The sequence below is a fragment of the Camelus dromedarius genome, chromosome 12, assembly GCF_036321535.1.
Source record: "Camelus dromedarius isolate mCamDro1 chromosome 12, mCamDro1.pat, whole genome shotgun sequence".
Lineage (NCBI taxonomy): Eukaryota > Metazoa > Chordata > Mammalia > Artiodactyla > Camelidae > Camelus > Camelus dromedarius.
Window position 1 is genome coordinate 27,993,181 of NC_087447.1, and position 7,125 is coordinate 28,000,305.

Below are 7,125 nucleotides of genomic sequence, written 5' to 3' on the forward strand. Positions count from 1 at the left end.
TAAAGAATCTCTGAGCTTGAGGATATCTCAATAGAAACTACCAAAACTGAAAAGCAAAGAAAAAAAGGTTAGAAAAAAATTAGGGAATATCCAAGAACTGTGGGACAGCGATAAAGGTATAACATACATATAATGGTATGGAGAAGAAAGAAAGAAAGGAATAGAAGAAACATTTGAAACAATAATGACTAAGAATTTCCCCAAATTAATGCGAGATAACAAACTACATACCCAGGAAGCTCAGGGAATCCCAAGCATGATAAATGCCCCCCCCCCCAAAATTTATACCTAGGCATATAATATTCAAACTCCAGAATATTAAAAATAAAGAAAAACTCCTGGGAGAAGCCAGATAGGAAATACACCTTACTTATAGAAGAGCAAAGATAAGAATTAAATCCAACTTCTCAGAAACCATGCAAGAAGAGAGTGAACTGAAATATTTAAATGTTGAGAGGAAAAAAAAACACCAATCAAGAACTCTGAACTCTGTAAAGTTATCCTTCAAAACTGAAAATATAAAGACTTTCTCAGACGAACAAAAACTGTAGGAATTTGCTGCTAGTAGACCTGCTTTGCAAGAAATGTTAAAAGAGGCTCTTGAGAGGGAAATAAAATGATATAGATCAGAAACTCAGACCTACATAAAGTAAAAAAGAGCATCAGAGAAGAAATAGTGATGGTAAAATAAAAAATTTTTTTAAATTCTTAATTAACAGATAACAGTCTGTTCAAAATAATATTTTAAGCAACAAAACATTCAAATACATATATACGTATATATATATATATGCTTATATATAAGTGAAATGAATGAATGCAATGATATGAGGGACAGCAGGGAGGAAGAATTAGGATTATTTTGTTATTATAAGATACTCACACTACCCACGAAGTAGTATAGTATTTGAAAGTAGACTTGGATTATTTGTAAATGTGTATTGCAAACTTCATGGCAATAACTAAGAAAAGATAAGAAAAGAAATACAATTTATATGCTAATAAAGGAGAAAAAATTCAATCATACTAAATGCTCAATTAAAACCACAAAAGGCTGAAAAATAAGACAAAAGACAAATCAACAGACAGAACCAATTAAAGCAAAAGCTGGTTTTTGAGAAGTTCAATAAAACTGGTAAGTCACTAGTCAGGATAACTCAACTAGAGAGAGGACACAAATTACTAATATCAGAAATGAAAGAGAAGTTATCACCTCAGATCCTATCACCCTAAAAGTATAATAAAGAAATAATATGAACAACTAACTCTACGTTTACAAATCTGTTAACTGAGATGAAATGAACCAGCTCTTTCAAAGACATATTCTACCAAAACTCAAACAAGAAATAGACATTATGAATAGGCTTATATCCATTAAATAAATTCAGTAAATGATTAATTACCTTCCAAAACAGAATGCACCAGTCCCAGATGGGTTCACTGGTAAATTTTACCTTTTCAGGAAGAGATTTTACCAATACTCAAACAATCTCTTTCAGAAGACAAAAATTAGAAAGAATATTTCCTAACACTTTCTATCAGGCCATTATTATCCTAATACCAAAACCAGACAAAGATATTAAAAGAAAAGAAAACTACAGGCAAAATTATTATCGACTTCTTATAAGTAACATGAAAAATGATACCAGAAAGAAAATCGGATTGTAGGAAGAAATGAAGAGAACAGGAGATTACAAACAAGTGGGTAAATATGGAAGATGAAGTTTTTGCTCATGTAATTTCTTTAAAAGGTGACTGATTTTTTAAAGTTAAAACAGTAATACTGATAATATAGGCTTTATAAAAGATGGAGAAGCAAAAGAATGGCAGCAGAAATGAACGGTGGTGGGTAAATAGGAGTATACTGTTTTAGGCAGGAAGTGTTCAGTACAGAGTAGTAAGTGTACAGTGTCTTGCATAAAGTAAGATGTGTGAAGTGGTAAATAATATTGACTCTTACCGCCTTTGATAAATTAAGAATGCACATTTTGAGCGCTAGAGCAAATACTAAAAGGAGGGAAAGGTAAGAAGCAAACAGAGAAAGTAAAATGGAAGCCAAAAAAATCCTGATTAGGCGGCGGCTGGCGCGGGGCTGTTGCTCAGCAGGCCTGGCCTGGCTTTGGGTCCCAGGCCAGGGACTCTGCGCCTGCGCCCACCTGGCCGCTGCCAGCTCTCCCCGTGCAGCCGAGGCCGCGATCCCGGCCACAGCGCACCGCCTGGGTGTCTGGGCCATCCATGGGCTGCAGCGAGGGCCGCGATGACAGATTATGGCAAGGAGCAGTGCAACGAACGCGAGGCTCAGGAGTCCATCTACCCTGACTCCTTCACAGTATTATCAGAAAATGCACCCAGCTTTACCATTACTGTGACATCTGAGGCTGGAGAAAATGATGAAACTGTTCAGGCTACCCTCAAGTTTACACACAGTAAAAAATACCCGGATGAGCCCCCCTCCCCCCCTTTACAAAATAGTCTCCCAGTTAAACCTAGAAGATACTGATGTCTCAGACATTTTGAAATTATTAGCATTATAGGCAGAAGAAAATCTTGGTATGGTGATGATCTTTACTTTAGTGACAGCTGTGCAAGAAAAATTAACTGAAATACTGGATCAAACAAAACCTAGAAGGGAAGAAACAAAAAGAAAAATAAGCAGAAGAAGCCAAAAAGCAATTATTTCATGGCACTCCAGTTCCAATTGAGAATTTCTTAAATTGGAAGACAAAGTTTGATGCAGAACTCTTGGAAATTAAAAAGAAATGAATGAAAGAATAAGAACAAGCAGGAAAAAATAAATTTAAGTGAGAGACAGCTATTTGAAACAGATCATAATCTCAACACATCTAATACCTAGTTCTTGAAAGATGCTGGAAACAATGTGGAGGTAGGTAAGTCTTTGTTCCAGGAGATAGATGACTTGGATCTGGAGGATGATGAGGATGATCCAGACTACAATCCTGCCGACCCCAAGAGCAACCTGACTGACTAATGGACTGTCCCTGTCTGCGTAGAGGATTGACTGCCACAGCACCCGTGGCTATGCTGAGGGTGTTGATTTTCCTTTCTTTTTTCTAAGAAGAAATAATTTTCAGAAGAATATTCTTCTGATAGCTTTCATCATTGAACTTAATAAACTGATCTTAAAATTAAAAAAAAATACTGATTAAGCTAGAAGAAGTCAGGAAAGTGGAAACAAAGGAAAACAAATCAGAAGGAACAAATGAAAAACAAATACCAATGTGGCAGGCTCAAACTCGGCCACAATGATAATTATATTAAATGTAAATAGACCAAAAACTAATTAAAATGAAGAAAATGTCATACTAGATACAATAGCAAGACTGAACTATATGCTTTCTATGAGATACGTAATTGGATACAGACATAAATATATAGAAATACAGAGCTGGTATGGTAGCTCTATAAATGCCAGCAGTAAATTGTAAGATAAAGAGCAGTATAAGAGATTAAAAAGACAAAAGTAGACAAAACTCAGTAAAGATATAAAATATTTGAACAGCAGTATAAGAGATTAAAAAGACAAAAGTAGACAAAACTCAGTAAAGATATAAAATATTTGAACAAAACTCAGTAAAGATATAAAATATTTAAACAACTATCATCCAAACTGACTTAACTAATAGTTACAAAACACTAAACACAAAGACAAAAACACATACATTTCAATCTTACATGGAGTGGTCATCCAGATAAACCATACACTAAGCCAAAGAATAAATTTCCCAAAGTGTCAAAATATTGACACCTTACAAATGTCTCTGACCAACACAGAATTAAATTAAAAATTAATACCTATAAGTTGCCTAGAAAATCACAAAATACTTAGAAATAAATTAATACTTTTTAAGTAACCCATGATGTAATAATGAAATTCCAAGTGAAATAAGAATTATTTTGAGATAAATGATAATGGAAACAACACACCGAAATTTACTGAAGCAAGCAAAATCAGGATTTAGAAGGAAATTTATAGCTAAATGTCTATATTAGGAGAAAAGGCCAATATAAAATTATGTATCTATGTTTCTACTTTTAAAAGTCTAGGAAAAATAAGATAAAATCTTAGTAAGTAAGTGGAAGGAAATAATGAAGATAAAAACAGAAATCAATGAACTAGAAAATAAAGAAAACTTTTAAAGACAATAGTTAGTTATTTAAAAATATTAATAAAATTGATAAACTCCTGCTAGAATAATTTTAAGTGAGATAAAGAAAACATAAATTAATATTAGTAGTGAAAGAGGGTTATCACTTCAGATCATACAAACACTGAAAGATTTACAAGGGAATATTCTGAACAACTTTGTGCTAATATATTTAATAACCTAGACAATAAAGGCAAAATTATATTAAGGTATTTTAAATAGATTAAATGTATTGTATTAATATAATATCAATATATATTAATATATAAAATATATTTAATAAATATATTAAATAAATATAAATAATATAAACTTCATACAGTTTCTTTACAATTCAAAGTCAGAAGGAACATTCCCAACTCCTTTCGTAAGGCCAACATAACTTGAACATAAAACCTGACAAAGACATTAAAAGAAGCAAAAATCAAAGCACATAAAGGTAAAAAAACCTCAAAATAACATTGGCAAATTGATTTTTCACAAAATTTTAGCAAATAGAATCCAGAGAATATTAAAATATTGAATCTAGCAATATGTAAAAAGATTACACACCATTACCTAGTACAACTGGTCTTAGTAATGCAAGGTTGGTTCAACATTTTCAAATCAATCAATATAATACACTACCATAACAAATCTAAAGAGAATATTCAAATAATCATCTCAAATTCAGTATCTTTTTATGAGAAAAAAACTTACACAAATTCAGAGTAGAAAAAAACTTATTCAATTTGGTAAACAGCATTTAAAGAGAAAAAAACTACAGCTAATATCATACTTAATGGTTAAGAACTGAATGGTGTCTCACTAAAACAGGGACAAGGCAAAGATGCCCACTCTCACCACTTTTATTAAATATTGTACTAGAGACATAATAAAGCAAGAAAAAATAATAAATACAAAGTTAAGACAGAAAGACTTTTGTTAATCTATTCACAAATGAACTGACTGTAGAAAATTCTAAGTCTGAAAAAAAAAAAACAAACTTCTAGATTGTAGAAATAAATTTAGCAAGGTCTCTCGTGGACTTCACAATAGCCAACATAATTACAAAAAAGAAAAGATAAAGGAAGTTCTTAAGCTACCTGATTTTAAGGCTATAGTTATCAAAACAGTGTCCCATAGGTATAAAGAGGGAAAAATACAGATTCTAGGCATAAATCATATATATATGAGGTCAAAACTGATTTTTGGCAAAAGTGCCAAGAAATGTCAATGTTGAAAGTACAGACTTCCCAATAAACAGTGCTATCAAAACTGAGTATCTACATGAAGAAAAAGAAAAAACTTTGACTCCCCCTTCACATTCTCACAGAAATTAATTTGAAATGTAGTATAGACTTAAATATAAAAGTTAAATTTATAAATCTTTTAGAAGAGAATAGAACATCTTTTCAACCTTGTGTTAGGCAAAAGTTTCTTAGAGAAGATACAAAAAGCAGTATTGAAAAGAAAGAATAAATGCCACTGAAGTTAAAAAATTCTGCTCTTAAATGATACCACTGAGGAAAGAAAATAAAAAATAAAGGCAAGCCATAGGCTGGAAGAAAGAATTTGCCACAAATATGCAAATATATAATACATAATATATATATAGTATATACATACATATATATATATTTATAAGAGGTAAAGCATTTGTATGCAAATATATAAAGCACCCTTACAACTTAATAATACAAAGACAGACAACTCAATAAAAAATTCATAAAGTTTTTGAAAGAAGATATAAAATAACCATTGGTTACATTAAAAGAGCTTCAACATAGTTAATGACCAGGAAAATGCAAATTAAAACTAGTCAGATACTAAATCTTACTCACTAGAGTGACTAGAATTCAAAAAGCCCAGCAGTACCGAATGTTAGTGATGATATAGAGCAAGCAAGACTCTCACAGATGGCTGGAAAGGTGAAAAATGGTACAATCACTTTGGAATGTAGTGTGGCACCTTCTTGTGAAGCTAATTATGTACTTCCTATATAACCCAGCAATCCTACTCCTGGAGCTACTTACTCAAGAGAAATTAAAACTTGTATCCACACTAAGAGTCATACAAAATTATTCACAGCAATTTTATTCGTAATACTCAAGAACTTGAAACAGTTCAAGAATCAGTCACTAAGTCAATGGAAGAACAAACTGAGGGATATTCATGCAATATAATATACTCAGAATATACTCAGCAATAACAAGGGGCAAATTTCTGATACATGCAATAAAATAACTAAAACTAAAAAAAAAAAACTCAATTGCAACCACAATACTATATTTACTATACATACTCTATATACATATATATCAAGTACACACAGAAGCCAAAAGAGGAAAATTATACCTCAGTTTATTCACATCTATCAGGTATTTTTCAACCATATAAAACTATGAAAGCTTTAACAACATGGATGGACCTGGAGGGTATTATGCTTAGTGAAGTAAGTCAGAAAGAGAATGACAAACACCGTATGTTATCACTTACATATGGAATCTAAAAAATAAAACAAACGAATTTAACAAAACAGAAACAGATTCACAGATACAGAGAACTAGTCGTTACCAGTGAGGAGAGGGGAGGGGAGAGGTGGGTAAGATAGAGGTAAGGGATTACGAGACACAAACTACTATGTATGAAATACATAAGGTACAGGGATATATTGTTCCACACAGGAGATAAAGCCAATATTTTAAACAACTTTAAATGGAGTATAATCTATAAAAATATTAGATCAACATGTGTACATCTGAAAATATTATTGTAAATGAATTATACCTCAATTAAAAAGAACTGTGAAGGCTTTGCTCACATGTTTACTGTGACACCATCCAAGTGCCTTGGTACCTATTCTTCTGTCTGCTTCACAATTCACATCAATTATTAATGCCTCTTCATATCACATGCTACCCACCTTTCTGGCGCTTTTCTCACCTACTGTGTGTGTCTTAGGAAACTTCTCACGGTG

The 7,125-nt window shown here is 32.1% G+C and overlaps 1 pseudogene; it reads left to right on the forward strand.

The window, feature by feature from the left end:
- Positions 1-2,257: 2,257 nt before the first annotated feature.
- LOC105106507 (RWD domain-containing protein 1-like) lies at positions 2,258-3,133 on the forward strand (annotated as a pseudogene).
- The last annotated feature ends 3,992 nt before the right edge of the window (positions 3,134-7,125 follow it).